This window comes from Scylla paramamosain, chromosome 1 (assembly GCF_035594125.1).
Source record: "Scylla paramamosain isolate STU-SP2022 chromosome 1, ASM3559412v1, whole genome shotgun sequence".
NCBI classification, from domain to species: Eukaryota; Metazoa; Arthropoda; class Malacostraca; order Decapoda; family Portunidae; genus Scylla; species Scylla paramamosain.
The window spans coordinates 22,409,772-22,428,166 of record NC_087151.1 but is presented as its reverse complement, the minus strand read 5'-3'; positions in this window follow the sequence as shown (position 1 = coordinate 22,428,166).

Sequence of the window (18,395 nt, the reverse complement as noted above, 5' to 3'; positions counted from 1 at the left end):
TAGATTCAATTTTATCCTGAGGGATTGTTGTAATTATTTTAATGAAGGCGTGATAGTTGAACAAAGAGGATGACTCCACAAGCTGTTCGTTAAAATAACAAGTGCAAGACTTAAACATTGTATTATTCAAGCCATTACTTAAAGCGATGTGATCGTCGTCGTCTAGTGGCGCGCCATCTGCCTTCGCTATGCTAACTCGCAATTCTAGAGACCGTGTTGATAGATCCAAAAATTGTTCTGGAATGCCAGGCAGTCTAAATTCAATGTAAGGGTCGTTAATCCCCGCATGATTATTAGCATTAGCGTCTAAATTAACGGGTAATGCGTCCAACTTTCTTCTTGCAGCGACTGACGATTCAGTGGTATGCAGGCGATTCACCTGCGGGAAGTTCTCACTCACAGTCATCAGATAATTGCTCAGGGGGTGGAGGTCGCTCCACCCTGTACATCCAGCCTGTAATGAGTCATCTTCGCGACTAAGCTAAATATTGAAGATATCTGCTTTATAGCATGTCTTTCTTTTCAGTTACCTGGTTGGCTGTTTTCTCTTTTTTTCTTTTCTCCGACTCCTACTTTCCTCTATTTCATTACTCATCCACCTCGAACTATCCTTTCACCCACACCCTTCACGGCGGCGACGCCTCTATTTCTTAATGATTTGCGAAGTTGTTTCCCCTCTAAAACATCTGTCAATAAACCTTTTCCCATTTGGAGTGCTTCGGGTGTCACAGTATGCATGAGAAAGGGAACTGCTCTTTTAGCAAAGCCGCTCAAAACGGAAAATATGCCACCACCTCTTCTTTCCTCTTCTTTCTTCATATTCCACTCAAGTGGGAGGTGTGAACGCTCTCGTCATGATGACCGCCATGTCACGAATAAGACACCAAGCATAATCACCGGCTTTTTATTTCTGTCTGATATGCAGTAAGAGTGTAATTGATTTACCCCTCCCAAAGTGAATGGGCCAACTTGATCCGCGAGTTGAATCGCAATCAAATCGATAATAGTTTTACTGAGCGATTTATATGCAGTCTGATGGAAATCCTTACCGCCTGCTGATTTCATACTAATGACTTCTAATAAGTTGACATTCTGACCACCATATATCGTTGGTGACACACAGTCCGTGTAAAATAGTGCGAAATCTATCTCCCCATCCATTCGAGGCGGGAAAGGGGCGGGAATGAAGGGGGAGTCGTTTTCGGCATATGGACTGTATAAATTATACTTGGCATACTAATCAAAGCCCAAGATGTGAGCCATCCTGGATCCAAATTACGCAGTCAAGTAGCAGAAATGGCCATTGTTCTCGCACTGTGGGGCATTCTGAAGGACGTGCTCCACCCTTCACATTTTTTCATTATAGTTAAAAAATTGATCACCCTCAAAATACCGGTCATACTCAGTCTTCATATTGCTATTTAATTCTGTGGCCAATTCGATATTAATGACGTCAACCATATACCCAGTATCGCCCACCTCCATGCTCGTTCGAGGTGTGTATGTATGGAGTTTATACATGCGTGTTTCATCGGTGTGGGTTATGGCCCAAATATCAATCCTGCTAGCATAATCACCTGCCACTAGACCCAAGAACTGTTTTGGATAAAAGCAGTTTATCAGACCTACTTCATATTCCTTATTTGGATCAAGATAGATGGTAGGAGCGATGGGGCTGGTTATGGGGGTAGAGCTCGGAGTTGCCCAGACTCGTCAAATACAGATAATGCTCTGCTCCCGCCATGATCAAAATAAAGAATAACGATCATCCCAATTAAGGAATACATTTATACTTGATTTGTCAAACACACATTATATTTATTTCAAAATTTTACATGATATAGTTTATTCAGACTTCCTCACAAGAATAGTTTCAACTCCGAAAGGTTGAAGTCGCTTCACCAGCCCTTCCACCATAGGCAGGTAATTATTCGTCCACTCATCTCGGCAGCGACCTCTGCACCCCATTCCTTCTGGGATGATAATCTGCTCCACTTCAGTGTTCGCCATGGCTAGCAAGGCAATCTTTTTCACTCAATTCTGGAAGTGTTGACATCAGTTCATGCTTGTATTCATCTTAAGTCCTTCCACGTAAAGCAAATCCTTCGATGTCGCAATTGCCTGTTGCACCTTCTCGCTACCCTCGACGGCCTCGCCTCAACCATACTGAGTCACGCAGGCCACCAGGTGAGGGAGATTTACGCTTCGTGTGGGAGGCGAGTGGATAATGATACATCTTGGTTCATCTCTCGTGTCTGTCGTGGCCCAATGAAGCGAGTAGAGTCTCTTTCTAGCCGCATGCGTATTCTCGTATGGATAAATCGTTTTGAGGTCCCGCGCAATCCCACACGGTACGGTGGAGACCGTATTTACTGTGTAAACAATATAACAGCGACAATCATGGAACGCGCTGTCTGTCAGCCTACCCTCGACCACCTTTATCTTGACGACTAATTGGAGGGTAGATCCACAGGTCAAACCCTCTGTGAGGGGAGTGAGGGGGAAATGTGGCATCGTGGATCTTTATTTGCACGTATTGGTCGATATTACACCTCTTGCATAGTAGAATTATTCGTTCAAATTGACGCAGGTGTTATTTTTTTCCTTTGTTGGTGGGAAGGGATGGAGGGTGGGGAACATATTATTTACTAGGGGATGTTACAGAGTAACACAGGGCCTTTCATTTTAATATGCTTCCCAGATGTGGCCGATCCCGCCGCCTATCAGTTTACTTCGTTGAGCTGTATTTCTGATGGCGCCCGCGGGGAGTTGCGCCAAATGAAGTAGCATTGATAATAATGGACGCTCATCGGCTGAAATTCTTTTCACGTCCCCTTTTCTGTTGCCGAGTACTCGTATGAGATCAAACATGCTTATCCCCGAAAATGGCAGAAGTAAGTTACCATGATCATCCCATGAAATCCCAGGTTTATTCTCCAATAATTTCAAGAGAGATAAACCGTATTCTCTAAAGGAAGGTGGAACAGCAACTCGAATTAAATCATCCAAGGGCGGATTGACAGGCGCTCATGACGGCAGTGCCACAGTGGAGGCGACAGTGGTAGCGGTGGCCGGCGGCAGAAGTGAAGTTTTTTTTTCTTGACTTGTTTTGTCGTGAATCGGTACGGAGTTGCAACGTCGGCCAGTTTAAATTTACACCTCTCGGCAACTGAGATGGGAACTAAATAATATTCCTTCATCTCTGTAGTAAACTTGCTATTGCCGACACGGCTAGCGGGAGTAACGCAGCCAATATGCTGCCACCTCGTTTGGAGATTAGAATGGCTTTTTATCTAGTACACGAGCGTCTTCTTCAATGCTACAGTGCGAATATCACTCTTGAATTTTTTCAGGCGGTTAATGATGAAATCATCGTCCGTCAGGCGTTTCTTCAAAAAGTTGGCGAATATTTCCAAGATGCAATTGACTTCGTACTTATTCAAACTCTCCAAGACCTGCTTCCGCAATATAGGGGAGACGTGAAAGAGGAGGAAAAAAAATCCTTGTACTTCTATATCAATGGTTTTTCCTCATTCATATATTACTAAGTTGTCCGCAACTATCCAAATGTCAAATTTATCTGGATATCCACGCCAGTAGACGAAATACTTTCTTTTACCTAGCTCGACCTTTGATCGTAATATATCGACCTGGTAATGTGTCGGAAGAGAGGACTTGATTAATTCTTCCTTGTAGAATGCACCAGTCACGTCCTCACCTACCAAATCCCTTATGTTATAAATAGGGATTTTATGTGAGTAATCCACATGACTTATCTTAAAAACCTCCTCAATATTGTTGACGGTATAAACCTTATTGAATTTAAATTGCGTTCGGGAAGCACGTTGTAAGTGTACAATGTCTCCCACGTCTAATTTGTGACTGACAACTTTCTCTCCTCTTGGCCAATTTATATACATTTGCTTAAATTGCCTCCTGACTTGTGACAGGTGGTGGAGGTGGTGAACCTGGGCCGGTGTTTGGTTATCACCCAAACCGCGGTGTGGGGTGTGATTATACGTGTTTATTAGGGTGGGCAAGACGTTAATATACATCAGTGTATTGTTATGTGTGAGATATTTATTTATTTTCGCCTTTATAGTTCGGATGACCCTTTCTGCCAAACTTGCCTTTGTTTCGCGCGAGTAATTGGAATACAAGGTAATACCTTTCAAAATTTGATATTTTTTCACTGCTTGATTATAAAATTCGGATCCCTGATCGGTAAAAAAGACGCGACACGCCTTTAAAATTTCCCGACTCTAAATTTTTTTTCAGCACATGCAGGCTACTGCGTCCAGATTTACTTGTCAGCGTTGCTACTTTCAAGTACCTGCTGGAAACGTCCAGGCAAAACATGATGTATCGAATGCCGCCACTGTGTCTGTGCAGCTTTGTAAAATCTGCCAAATTACAAGTTAAAATGACGGACGGTTTAGGAGCGAGAATTTTTCATTGCGGAAAACTTTTCAGTGTCGGCTTGTGAGGCGTATAAGTGCGGACACCCTGCAAAATACCCTCACATCGCGGAGTGTTAGATTCTTATCGCTTTTCTTCCCCTCTCTGTAGACTGCTTGCACACCTCCTAAAGCTGCAGGATTCGTCATATCCCGGTAAATTTCGTCCAAAACTGCGTTCATAGCAGATAAACTTTCTCACAGGGCGGCTCATTCACAATATTTGTGCGCAGTTGAATTTCTTTAGGTACGTTCGGGGATGAATCGCACCACAAATAACCGTGATCTCGTCTAAGCACGACATTTTTATAAATTTCCACAAAGTGTTTGGCGTGCTCCTTTCCATAAAGTTGCCTGCCCAGACATTCGATTTGATATATATCTCTGTTTTTCATAAGAATGTAATGCGAGGCATTTAAAGTTATCGTTCTAGCATACTTTCCGGGGAAAAAGACATTCTGCGCTATCATTATAACTGACAAATTTTTATGTCTCCCTTTGGTAAAGGCCTCTGCTATCGTTTGAGAATTGCCAGCCATGAGAAAATTGTCATCTGATATCAAAAGCGTGTGCGTTTGCGGATCGGCATGTGAATTGTCATCATCCATCACGGGATCAATGATTTTCTCATGCACTTTGACCTTATCTTGAAAAGGAGAATCCTGCTGCAGCGAATGCAATAAGACGCCACAAATAATAATTCAGTTAAATCCATACTGATATTTCTCTATAATTTTATTACAGAGGTGTGTTTTGCCGGAATTTGTATAACCTGCGATAATTATGCGTGTAGGATATCTGAAGAGATTCAGCATCTCTTTGCTAAATGTCTTGTCCATGTTAAGTTAAGAGGGTCACTAAAAGACGCTTCGATATGTTTACAGTATTTATTGCTTAACCTTTATTTACATGGTCATGTAGGTAACAGCATAACTAGCCTCCCCAGCTACATCCTCATCCCTGCCCTCTAATTATGGCGTGGATTTCTCCCGACTCACGCTTCTTCCTCAACCTCCTCTTCCCTCTCCTTAACCTAAGTACAAATGTTCTTACATTACCTCCTTCTCCTCTTCTTCCTCCTCTTCCTCTTCCTCCTCCTTATCCCACGTGGACAGTACAAATGTTCTTACATTACATGAACAATCCCCCTCATCCCCCTCCTTAACCACGTGGTCAATACAAATGTTCTTACATTACATGAATGGCAGCTGCTAGCCAACGCGGTCTCTCTCCACCCCTTAATTATGATGTGAATAATGTCGTGGAAAGTCTCTCCCGATCACGCCACAGTCCACTCATTATCCCATCTTCCCCCTCCCCCTCCTCTTCCTCCTCCTCCTCCTCCCCCTACTCCACATCCTCTACCACCTCCTCATCCATATCATTCTCCACTTTTCTTTCCCGCTGATCATTGTCTGGGTGGTAATACATGAGAGCGTTTGTCGTCAAAATGTGACAATGTACGCTTTCGCATGTGAGTGGTACAAATTTACCCTTTCACATTCCTGATATTATAGCAATCCACCATCCCACATGCGACATTATTAAGTGTTTCCCTATACTGCTGATGCAATATATTTTGCTGATGGTGAGTTGGAATGCCTTTACCTCGAGATACTTGCTTGTCATCTTCCAACAGTAGCGAATACATCTTTGGTTTTAATATGATTGCCTCTTTGATGGGCGTGGATCCGGTTTTAGATTTCAACAAGCCTAGTTGACCCTTCCGCTCCCCATTAAAACACATGTGATCTGAAGCAAAGTTACTGGTGTCGATAAAATTTGCCATGGGTCCATGTTTCAGTTCATCATTTAAATTTGTAGGTATGTGTAGACTGAATATGAAACTGTCAGTATCTTCAGAAGCTAATTTAGCCCTCTCCCCATAATTAGCTTTGATGACATGATACCAAAAGTTGTACATGTACTTCTTTGCCCCTTCTATAATATCCCAAGTAATTTGGCTGACTGATTTTAATCGTATTCTTATTGTTCACGCATATGACTCGGTCCTTGCCTAATTGGTGTACCCTTTTAAAAGATGGATTTCTTGCATACTTCAGGAGAGACTTTCTTTTTGTCACTAATTTCTGTTAGAGGCCATACTTCACTTCAGATAACATGAATCTGCCATAAACTGCGTTTGACATCAGTTTCCAAATGCGATTTTTAATGGTGCACGTCTCATTTTTATGCTGAGTAACGTTCCTTTCTATGAAAGGTTTCAGGTATGGAGCCTGTCTAAAGCTATATATAGCATGGACATATTATATTTTGCAGTCCAAGTGAGAGTAAAAGTTGCAGCAATTCCAGACTGATGAGATGATCTTTCAGCCCCTTGTGACTTGCCACGAGTTTACGATTTTTCCTCTCCAGCTTACGACCCTCTGCTTCTAACAGTCTTTTACTGTATGGCAAGATGTCATCTTCTGTAATAGTCATGTGTGCGAGGCACAGAGAGAATTCGTCCAGGACCCGGGCCACGTCGGGGGAAACATCGCAGGCGTCCAAATGCAGCCAGTAACCGATGTCATCATCTGTCGCGTGGTTCTGGATGCCATCTTCAAAAAAAATTATCCATCTCTGACTGAGAAAGTTTTTTTATGTTGCCCATAGACAGGGGGGAACACATAACGGTTTCATATAATGAAATATAGTCCAGATAGAACACATAGGTGCCGGGTCCACCGTTGGGTTCGTGGTTTGACTGCAGGTGTGGTCTGACACAAGTTACAAAGCCTCCTCGTACATTTCTTTTGATCAGGTGATACATGTTAGGATCGTAAGGCGGATCAAATTGAACGTCTGTCGACTTTAAAAGAAGCGTCATAAGCATAAGAAGACAGTGACACATATTGTGCCACGTCCAGTCCATAAAATTCATGCAAGTATGATCTATATTTGTGATATGTGTCGGCTAATAAACCCACATCAATCTCACAATACAGTTTTATGTAATCACCTAAAGTGTGACAGGATGCCATACTCCACACGCTTTCAGCGTGTTCATATTCTCCAGGTGACAGAGCCTTCTTCTTGAGCGTGTCATAAAATGCTTTGCGGAGTGGCAATTGCTGATCTTCTAAGCGGGCAAAGTCGGTGATGTAGTCATAACAAAGAAACTGTTTTTTGAGTCCAAATTACACATCTTACATCCTCGGGGAGGTAATTCAGCATCTCCTGAGCGTAACGCGTGTCATAGCCCGCCTGCATGTGACTCTGAGCGAGACGACTGAGGCCGGCATTCATAATGGAAAGCATGTCCTGAAACTGCAATTCCTTAATCCTTACTTTCAATAAATGCGATTCTGACTTGGCAAGGATGTCCACGTGTGACTCTGGCAACTGAAGGTCTTTTATGATTAAGGAGACATCAAAGCTCATATTATGCGCCAGAGAAATGAGATATTTCCTCATGTCACGACACTGAAGGTTGCATCGTGCGCACAATGCCCCCTTGTAATTATTTTGTGGTAATGAGTGGTCGTGATGTTTATGAGGTGGGGTTTTCACATTAAAGGGTTGACGGCAGAGTTCGCAGTGGTGCTGACGTTAGAAGTGGACTTCATCCTCTGCAGACATGCTAATTGGATAGCTAACTTCACTTTCCTTGATGATTCGGCAAGCTTCGGATAGACTATCAATGAAATTCAAGGGATAGTCGCCGAAATAACTTCTCTTTTCCACGGCATCTCCATGCCTATTGATGATGAGATACGAGTATCCAACTGGCTCATGTTCAGCTATCACACTCCTATTCTCCTTAGGTTTTATCATAGTTTCAAAATAAAAAAAAATTCTAAGTAGGCAGGCTGATAGGTGTAGGCAAAATTTTTGAATTTTACTTTTTCAACATCACCTGGAAAAAGAAGAGTTTGAGTGAAGTCGCAATGGCACTCGTAATCGCTGAAACTGACAGACTTGGGAACTGAGCTGAAACATATTTTGCAAAACTGATGACCCTCTGGGGTGGGAAAGCTACTCGACAATTTCTGGTGCAGCTTCTCCACATCTTTAATGAGCGTCATATGTCTTCCGCCTAGTAAAAATATATATTATAAATGTTTTTGAATTTGCTAGGTACTAAAACGTCAAAATGCATGGAAACCACAGATTATTTGAAAATAAAAAAAAACATTACCGAAAAACGTGGGTTTTGATGGTTTTCAACTGTTTACGTGCCGAAACGCTAAAACGCATTAAAAAAATATAACTCATTTATGGAGAAATCGAACAACTTCATTTTAAATGTATTTTTAGTGATTTTTGAGCTTGTTAGGTAACTAAACCCCAAAATGCAAGCAAAACCCTCTATATACAATAATGAGATCACAGGTCCAGAAACGTGTCATTTGAGTGTTTTTGAGCATATCAGCCACGAAAACACTAACAGTAACAGAATGTAATTAACAAAAATGTGCATTATGAGTCTTATTTACCGTGTTAGGCACCAAAACGACAAAATGCATAAAAAGAAATCTATATGAAGAAACTGAACTACAATACCAATTACCTGTATTATGAATGTTAGGTACCAAAACGCCAAAGTGCATACAAAGCACACGAAATTAGAAAAGAAAACATCACTAAAAAAGTGTCTTTTTAGTGTTTTCAAACTAGTTACGTACCAAAACACTAGAACGCACGCAAAAAAAAATAAAAATAAATAAATAAATAAATAAAATAAAAAAAATAAATAAAATAGATAAAACAGAACAACTTCATCAAAAGAGGGTATTTTAAGAGTTTTTTTTCGTCTTGTTAGATACCAAACCTACAAAATGCATGGAAAGCATCCTATATCGAGTAATGAAACAACGTTACCAGAAACCTGTCATTTTCTTGTTTTGAGCATACAAGGCACCAAAAAGCTAAAAGCAAGGAAAACATCTCATTTGGGAAAACTAAACATTACTAACAAATCATGTATTTTAAATGTTTTTGAGCCTCTTACGTACCAAAACTCTAAAATACATGTAAAACACCATTTCTGGAGGAACAGAACAATATTACCAAAAAACTTGTGTTTAGTGTGTTTTCGAGTTTATTAGGTACCCAAACCACTCCATATGGAGTGGTTTACACGAATTTTATTGTTTTGTTATGTATGTTTAAATATTGAGTTAAAAAACACCTATTATATGTGAGCGGTGTTTTACACGCTTTTTAGCATTTTGCTACGTAGGAAGTCTATAAACACATAGCACTCAAATTTTATTTTTCGTAATGTTCTTTTCCATTAGAATATATGTTGTTTTCTATGTATCTTCGCATTTTTGTGCAATCTATATGTAGATTGCTCTTCATGCGTTTTAGAGTTTAGTTCCTTAAGGTCAATGACACTCATAATACACGCGTCTGGTAATTACGTTCTTTTCACCATATAGGGTACTATGCATGCATTTTGTCGCTTCTGTACCTAATAATCTCAAAAACACTAAAAATAAAAATTTTTGTAATGTTATTCTGTTTTTCCATAAAGTGTTTTTAACATACGTTTTAGCATTTTGATACGTAAGAAGCTTCTCATCAATGAACAGAAACTTTTTTGGAAATATTGTTTTGTATTCCAATATAGGGTGCTTTCCATGGATTTTTGTGTTTGCTGCCTAACACGCTAAAAAAAAAAAAAAAAAACACTAAAAAGACAAGTCTCTGGTATTGTCGTTTAGCTTCCCCATATACAGTGCTGGATTTTGACGTTTTCATTCTTAACATTGTGAAAACAATAAAAAAAAAAGAAAAAAAATCAAAATGCATGTTTTTGGTAAAGATGTTCTGTTTCTCCATATATAATATTATTCACGCATTTTTTCTCTTGGTGCCTAAGAATCTCAAAAACATACATACACGTTTCTGATAATATCATTTATTTCATCATATAGAGTAATATCCACGTATTTTGATGTTTCCCTACCTAATAAGCTCAAAAATACTGGAAACATGCATTTTTACTGATGGTATTGTGTTTCCTCATAAAGGCTCTTTTGCATGCGTTTAGTGTTGCGATACAGAAGAAGCTAAAAAGAAAAATAAATAAATTAATTAAAAAAACAAGTTTTTGGTTATGTTTTCCATTTTAATGGAGGGTGCTTTACATATTTTTAAGCATTTTCGTACTTAACACACTCAAAGATACTCAGAAGACACTTTTCTGGTAATGTCATTTCGTTTCCTCGATATAGTGCTTTGCATGGATTTTGACGTTTGATTTGAGAAAAAAAATGAAAATAAATGTTTTTAATGATGATGTGTTTCTCCATATAAAGTGCTATTCACGCGGGTTGTATTCAGGGTTGTTTGCATGCATATTGGCGTTTTTATACGTAACAAACTCAAAAACACTGAAAAGACACGTTTTTTGGTAATGCCGCATTGTTTACCTGTTTTGGTACTTAACAATGAGAAAAAAAACTCAAAATATACCTTTTTTGTAATGTTGCTCTGCTTTTATATATAAAGTAATATTCAAGCGTTTTTGTGTTTGGGTACCAAAGAAGCTCAGAAAAACTCATTATGCACGTCTCTCATAATGTCTTTTCGTTTACCCATATAGAGTGGTTTGCATGCATTTTGACGTTTTAGTACCTAACGAGCTCAAACACACTTACAATACACGTTTTTGAAAACTTTTTTTTTCTTTTGTGCTTCTTCAGATCAGTTGCTTTGTATGCATTTTGGCGTTTTGTTAATTAATAAAGTGAAAACAACCAAAACGCACGATTTTGGTAATGTCCTGTATCTCCCTATAGTTTTTTTTTTTTTTTTCACACGTTTTAGTGTTTTGGTACCTAAGCTCAGAAATACTCATTATACACGTTTCTGCTAATATCATTTCGTTTCCCAATACAGGCGTTTTTCTGAGTAAGTAGTAAAAAAAAAATAAATAAAAAAAACAATTCACGATTTCAGTAATGTTATTCCGTTTGACCATAAAGGGTGTTTTTCATGCGTTTGAGTATTTTGGTATGGAAGAAGCTTAAAAACATATAAGCTACGTTTTTGTTATTCTTGATTTCTATTCCCATATAGGGTGCTTTCCATGCTTTGTAACGTTTTCGTGCCTAATATTTTAAAAAACACTCAAAAGACACGTTTCTGGTTTTCATTACCTCATATAGAGAGCTTTTGATACATTTTGGAGTTTTTATTATTGACAATGTGAAATAATCTCAAAATTAACGTTTTTCGTAATGTTCTGTTTCTCTATATTAAATGATATTCACGTGTTTTAGCATTTTGGTATCTAAGAATCTAAAAAGAAGCACTCATAAAGCACGTTTCTGATAATATCGTTTTGTTTCATCATAGAGGGTATTTTTCATGCATTTGGACGTTTGTGTTCCTAAAAAGTTAAAAATACTCAAAGTACACATTTTTGGAAATGTTATTCTGTTTCTCCATTAGAATGTTTTGCATGCGTTTTAGTATTTTGGTATGTAAGAAGGTCTAAACACTCCAAAGAAACGTTTTTGGTAATGTTTTGTTACCATATAGGGACATTTCCATGCTTTTTTAATGTTCTGCTGTCTAACACGCTGAAAACATTCAAGTGACACATGTCATCTCGTTTCACCATATACAGCATGCATTTTGGCGTTTTAGTACCTACTGTATTAAAAAAAAAAAAAACTCAAAATAAACGTCTTTTACTAAAGTTCTATTTCTTCAGATGGTGTGTTATTCATGCGTTTTAGAATTTTGGTACCTAAAAAAATATATATATATATATATATATATATATATATATATATATATATATATATATATATATATATATATATATATATATATATATATATATATATATATATATATATATATATATATATATATATATATATATATATATATATATATATATATATATATATATATATATATATATATATATATATATATATATATATATATATATATATATATATATATATATATATATATATATATATATATATATATATATATATATATATATATATATATATCATAATACACGTTTCTCGTAATATTTTTTTTCGTTTTCCCCTATAAGGTGCTTTGTATATACTTTTGCGTTTTGGTATCTAACAATGAAAAATGCGCTCAAAAAAACGTTTTTGGTAATTTTCTGTTTCTCAATATAAAGTGCTATTTACGCGTTTTAACCTTTTGGTACTTAAGAAGCTCAAGAACATTAATAATAAACATTTCTTTTAATATCATTTAATTTCCGAAATAGATTATTTTTCATGCAATTTAGCATTATTGTATGTAACAAGCAGATAACACTGAAAATATACGTTTTTTGGAGCCACAAATGTCCCCAGGGCGGACTGCTCTTCTGATAATGACCCTAAGTATCTTGACACCCCCTTCAACTTTTTCTTCGTTAACTTCTGCAACATTCGCTGTCTAAGATCTAATTTTCAATCAGTAGAACACCACCTCTCCTCTTCTAAACCTCATCTTCTTTTCCTCACTGAAAATCAGGTATCTGAGGCAAGTGACAGTAGGCCCTTTTTCTGTTCCCTCCTACTTTCTCTATCCTCATTTTCAATTCAAAGCTGGATGTTGCGTTTATGTGCGAAACGACATAACCTGCTCTCGTGCCCACGCTCTTGAATCTTCCGAGTTTTCCACCATCTGGCTACGACTTCAGAGTCACTCTCAAACTAAATTCAGCTGTGCTGTATAAATCTCACCTAATTCCTCTGACTACAAGAAATTCTTTGACTTTTTAACTTCCAAAGTGAAGCATATTCTGACTCTCTTCCCTTTTGCAAAGATCTCCATTCTTGGAGAAATCAATGTTCACCACCAGCTTTGGCTTTCCTCTCCCTTCACTGACCATCCTGGTGAACTAGCCTTCAATTTGCTATCCTCCACGACCTAGAGCAATTGGTGCAACACCCTACTCGTATTCCTGACCATTTTGGAGATACGCCTAACATTCTTGACCTTTTCCTCACCTCTAATCCTTCTCCATATGCTGTCACCCTCTCTTCTCCGTTGGGCTCCTCCGATCACAATCTCATATCTGTATCTTGTCTTATCGCTCCAATCTCTCCTCAGGATCCTCCTAAGCGAAGGTGCCTCTGGCGTTTTGCCTCTGCTAGTTTGGGAATCTGAGGAGGTATTTTGCTGATTTTCCTTGGAATGACTACTGCTTCCGTGTCAGAGACCCATCTTTGTGTGCCGAGCGCATAACAGAGGTGATAGTGTCTGTCATGGAAGCATACTTTCCTCACTCTTTTTCTCGACCTAAACTTTCCAAACCTTGGTTTAACACAGCCTGTTCTCGTGCTATACATGATAGATAGGTGGCCCACAAAAGGTACTTAAGCCTTCCATCACCAGAATCTCATGCACTTTATATTTCTGCCCGGAACCATGCCAAGTCTGTTCTCCAACTACCCAAAAATACTCCTTCATTAACAAAAAGTGTCAAAATCTTTCAAAATCTAACTCCCCTCGAGACTTCTGTTATCTAGCCCAAAATATCTCCAATAACTTTGCTTCTTCTTCTTTCCCTCCTTTATTTCAACCGGATGGCATCACTGTTATCACATCTATCTCTAAAGCTGAACTCTTCGCTCAAACCTTTGCTAAAAACTATACCTTGGACGATTCATGACTAGTTCCTCCCTCTCCTCCATCCTCTGACTACTTCATGCTTCACATTGAAATTCTTCGCAATGATGTTTTCCATGCTGGCCTAAACCCTTAGAAGGCCTATGGACCTGATGGGGTCCCTCCTATTGTTATCCGAAACTGTGCCTCCGTGCTTGCACCTTGCCTAGTCAAACTCTATCAGCTCTGTCTGTCAACATCTACCTTTCCTTCTTGCTGGAAATTTGTATACATTCAGCTTGTTCCTAAAAAGGGTGACCGTTGTAATCCTCAAACTGCCGTCCTATTGTTTTAATTCACTGCCTATCTAAAGTTTTTGAACAGGAAGATTCTTAAACAACCTTCTATCTGATCGCCAGTATGGGTTCAGTCAAGGCCGCTCTACTGGTGATCTGGCTTTCTTTACTGAGTCTTGGTCATCCTCTTTTAGAGATTTTGGTGAAACTCTTGCTGTTGCCTTAGATATATGAAAAGCTTTTGATAGAATTTGACACAAAGCTTTTATTTCCAAACTATCCTTCTACGGCTTCTATCCTTCTCTCTGTAACTTCATCTCGTTTCATCATCGTTTCCTTTCTGACCGTTCTATTGCTGCTGTGGTAGACGGTGACTGTTCTTCTCCTAAATCTATTAGCAGTGGTGTTACTCAGGGTTCTGTCCTATTACCCACTCTCTCCTTATTATTCATCAATGACCTTCTAAACCAAACTTCTTGTCCTATCCACTCCTACGCTGATGATACCCCCCTGCACTTTTCCACGTCTTTTCATAGACGTCCAACACTTCAGGACGTAAACGTTTCACGCAGGGAAGCCACAAAACGCCTGGCTACTGATCTTTTTTTTTTATTTCTGATTCGGGCAGAACAAACTTGGTATTGTTCAATGCCTCAAAAACTAAATTCCTTCAATCAACTCGACACAACATTTCAGACAACTATCCCCTCTTCTTCAGTGACACTTAACTGTCCCCCTTTCTATACTGAACATTCTCGGTCTGTCCAATACTTATAATCTGAATTGGAAACTTGACATCTCATATCTAGCTAAAACAGCTTCTCTGAAGTTAGGTGTTCTGAGATGTCTCTGCCAGTTTTTTTTTTTTTTTTTTTTTCATCCCCCTCAGCTTCTAGGGTGCTTTCTAAGCATTTTAGCGTTTTGTTGCCTAAAACACTAAAAAGACACTTTTCTGGTAACGTTTCCTTTCCCCATATGAAGTGAAATCACTTTATATGGGGAATATAGGTATTTTTGCGTTTTGGTACCTAACATTGTGAAAAATACCTAAATACACGCTTTTGATAATGTTGATCAGTTTCTACATATGGATTGTTATTTACGCCTTTTAGGATATTAGTACCTGAGAAGGTCAAAAACAATAATACACGTTTCAGGTAATGTCGTTTTGTTTCACCATATAAACACACATTTTTGGTAATGTTATTCTGTTTCTCCACAATGGATGTTTAGCATGTATTTTAGCGATCTGATACATAAGAAGCTCAAAACCACTCAAAAGGCACGCTTTTCGTAATGTGCTTTTGTATTCCAATATAGAGTGCTTTCCATGCATTATTGCATTTTGATGCCTAACGAGCTCATAAACACTCTAAAGAAATAACGAAACACATAAGAAATAAGGGAAGCTGCAAGAAGCGACCAGGATTACACGTGGCAGTCCCTGTATGAAACACACCTACCTATTTCCATCTGCTATCCCCATCCATAAACTTGTCTAATCTTCTCTTAAAGCTCTCTACTGTCCTAGCACTAACTACATGATTACTGAGTCCGTTCCACTCATCTACCACTCTATTTGAGAACCAATTTTTTCCTATCTCCTTCCTAAACCTAAATTTTTCAAGCTTGAACCTGTTATTTCTTGTTCTACCCTGGATGCTGATCGTAAGAATTTTGCTTACATCTCCCTTGTTATAACCCTTATACCACTTAAAGACTTCTATCAGGTCCCCTCTTAACCTACGTCTCTCTAATAAATGTAAATTTGACAGCTTCAACCTCGCCTCGTAAGTGATACTCCTCATCCCATGTATCCTTTTAGTCATTCTCCTCTGTACTGATTCTAATAGACCTATATCTTTCCTGTACTGTGGGGACCAGAACTGCACAGCGTAGTCTAGATGAGGTCTGACCAGCGCCAAGTATAACTTTAATATTATTCCCGGCCTTCTACTTTTAACACTCCTAAAAATGAATCCTAGTACCCTATTTGCCTTGTTTCTGGCTTCTATGCATTGTTTCCCTAGACGGAGTTTAGAGCTAACTATAACTCCTAAATCTTTCTCGTACCCTGTACCTACCAGAATTTGTTTGTCTAATGTGTACCTATTGTGTGGGTTTTCTCTACCTACGCTAAGCACTTTGCATTTATTGATATTGAATTGCATTTGCCATCTATCTGTCCATTCATTCATTCTATCTAAGTCTGCCTGCAAGGCGATGGCATCCGATTCTGACGTAATTAATCTACCTATCTTTGTGTCATCCGCAAATTTACTAGCATCACTACTAATTTCACTATCCAAGTCATTGATATACATTAGAAATAACAATGGCCCTAATACTGATCCTTGTGGCACCCCACTAATTACATGACCCCACTCGGATTTCGAGCCGTTTATTACCACTCTCTGTCGCCTGTCACTAAGCCATGACCCTATCCAGCCTAACACCTTCCCATGTATCCCGTGTGCCCTATCTTTCTCAGGAGCCTTTGATGGGGTACCTTGTCAAATGCCTTACTAAAGTCCAGATATAAGATATCATAACTATCACCATTATCTACTGCCTCGTACACCTTACTGTAAAAACTTAACAAGTTTGTCAGGCAAGACTTCCCCTTCGTGAAGCCATGCTGTGACTAATTTATCAAGTTAAGTTTGTCTAAATGTTCCCTAATGTTTCTCACTATTATTGACTCTAACATTTTACCTACAACTGAAGTTAAGCTGACAGGTCTATAATTAGACGCTAAAGTTTTATCTCCTTTCTTAAAGATGGGTATGACATTAGCCTGCCTCCACATTACTGGTACCTCACCCGACTCCAGTGATTTCCTAAGGACAGAAACTAACGGCTCACTAATAATCTCTTTACATTCTTTAAGTACTCTGGGGTATATTTCATCAGGTCCTGGTGACTTGAACTTTTTTAGTCTATCTATCTCCTGTTCCACTATTTCCCTAGTTATGGAAATAACTGTCAGCTTCTCATTCTCATCTGCTCTAAACACCTGTTCACTATCTGGCATATCCTGCATGATTTCATTTCCCCATAAATAGTGCTTTAAATGCATTTTGTCCCTTTGGTACCTAACAATGTGAAAAAAGAATCTTTCAAAATAAGCGTTTTTGATAATGTAGTTTTGTTTCACCATATAGGGTATTATATTCACATTTTAGAGTTTTGGTAGTTAAATAGCTCAAAAACACACGTTTCTCTTAATGCCCTTGTGTTTTTCCATAAGGAGTGTTTTGCCTCCATTTTGTCGTTTTGATACAAAACAACGTAAATAAAAAAATAAATAAATAAAAAAGATATATTTGTCAATGCTGTTCTTTTCTAGTAAATAGAAAGTGCTATTCACGCGTTTTACCGTTTTGGTACCTAAGAAATTCAAAAACACTTGAAATACATGTTTCTTGTAATATCGTATCGTTTCCCATACAGTGTATTTTTCATACATTTTGCCGTTTTTGTTGTAGGTAAGAATCTCAAAAAGATGTTTTTGGTAATGTTATTCTGTTTCGCAATATTTTTTTTTTTTGGCATTCGATTTAGCGTTTCAGTACGCAAAAAGCTCATAAACACTGAAAAGACACGTTTTTGGCAGTATTGTTTTGTATCCCAATAAAAAATAGATTCCATGCTTTTTTAATAACAATAATAATAATAATAATAATAATAATAATAATAATAATAATAATAATAATAATAATAATGATAATAATAATAATAATAGTAATAATAATAATAATAATAATAATAATAATAATAATAATAATAATAATAATAATAATAATAATAATAATAATAATAACAACAACAACAATAATAATAATAATATAACAATAATAATAATAATAATTGAACATTGAAGTCTCCAAGAATGGATATCTCTGCAAGAGGGAAGAGGGTCAGAATGTGCTCCACTTTGGAAGTTAAGTAGTCAAAGAACTTCTTATAGTCAGAGGAGTTAGGAGAGAGGTATACAGCACAGACAAATTTAGTATGAGAGTGACTCTGTAGTCGTAGCCAGATGGTGGAAAACTCGGAAGATTCAGGAGCGTGGGCACGAGAGCAGATT